This window comes from Cebus imitator, unplaced genomic scaffold (assembly GCF_001604975.1).
Source record: "Cebus imitator isolate Cc_AM_T3 unplaced genomic scaffold, Cebus_imitator-1.0 Scaffold485, whole genome shotgun sequence".
NCBI lineage: Eukaryota > Metazoa > Chordata > Mammalia > Primates > Cebidae > Cebus > Cebus imitator.
The window spans coordinates 1,484,723-1,486,044 of record NW_016107800.1 but is presented as its reverse complement, the minus strand read 5'-3'; the positions used below and the strand labels follow the sequence as shown (position 1 = coordinate 1,486,044).

General features: G+C 44.9%; 1 protein-coding gene across 1 annotated transcript in view; it reads left to right on the top strand.

Moving 5' to 3' along the window:
- The window catches only part of SLC51B (solute carrier family 51 subunit beta), a 10,078-nt gene that overhangs the window by 1,384 nt on the left and 7,372 nt on the right, over positions 1-1,322 (top strand). The window lies entirely within an intron of this gene.

Below are 1,322 nucleotides of genomic sequence, written 5' to 3'. Positions count from 1 at the left end.
ATAGTCGGGGAGGGCTGACTCTCGGTTCTGGACTTGTATCCAGTTTGTCATTTTGGTTTTTTGTTGGTCGGTATGTTTATTGTAACAATATCAAACACATTTTAGACACACTGTGGCCAGGTCAGTGGCTCATGCCTGTAACCCCAGCATTCTGGGAGGCCAAGGTGGGCAGATCGCTTGAACTCAGACGTTCAAGGCTAGCCTGGGCAACATGGTGAAACTCTGTCTCTACAAAAAATACAAAAGTTAGCTGGGTGTGATGGCACATGCCTATAGTCCCAGCTACTCAGGAGGCCGAAGTGGGAAGATTGCTTGTGTCCAGAAGGTGGAGGTTACAGTTAGCTGAGATGCTGCCATGGCACTCCAGCTTGGGCGACAGAGACAGACTCTGTCTCAAAAAAAAAGAAAAAGAAAAAACCCACAAAACACCACTCCACTGTGGACAGTAGCTTCCTTGCATCTTTGTACCCTGATCTGATTAGTTCCATTAATTAAATATCCAAACTTGGAATTGTCTCAAAAGATATAAGTATAATATATACATACATTTAAAAATGCATTCAAAGGCTGGGCACAGTGGGTCACGCCTGTAATCCCAGCACTTTGGGAGGCCGAGGCGGGTGGATCACCTGAGGTCAGGAGTTTGAGACCAACCTGGCCAACATGATAAAATGCTGACTCTACTAAAAATACAAAAACTAGCCAGGTGTGGTGGCACATGCCCGTAGTCCCCCTTACTTGGGAGGCTAAGGCAGGAGAATCTTTTGAACCTGGGAGGCGGAGGTTGTAGTGAGCCAAGGTCACACCATTGCACTCCAGCCTGGGCAACAAGAATGAAACTTCATCTCAAAAAAAAAAAAAAGCATACAAATAGACAAAATATACATTAAAAATATACAGATAAATATACATACACATTGAAAAATGTAATTGCATGCATTGTTCTCATGAAGGCAGTATGTGCTCATAAGAAACCACACAGCATATACGGGGTCAACATGAATGTCCTGTGTGTCTAGGCCTCTTCCCATACCCTAGAGGAAGACTGTTTGGTTTCTCGACCTCTACACTTTTCTCTGTGAGTTCAAGGGGTCTGCATATGAGACGGGGGCCTGTGGCTGATGTTACTAATCAATCCAGGCGCGCTTACATCTGAGGCTGGATGGAACGTCACAATCCTTCTTGGACAGTGCTCTGGACAGTCAGTTGGAGCTAGAACACAGATCACATCCGCTAGCCATTCCTGTAACTTTGTCTTTCCCCTATTTTAGATAGGTAGATAGGTAGGTATGTAGGTAGGTATGTAGGTAGGTAGGCAGGTA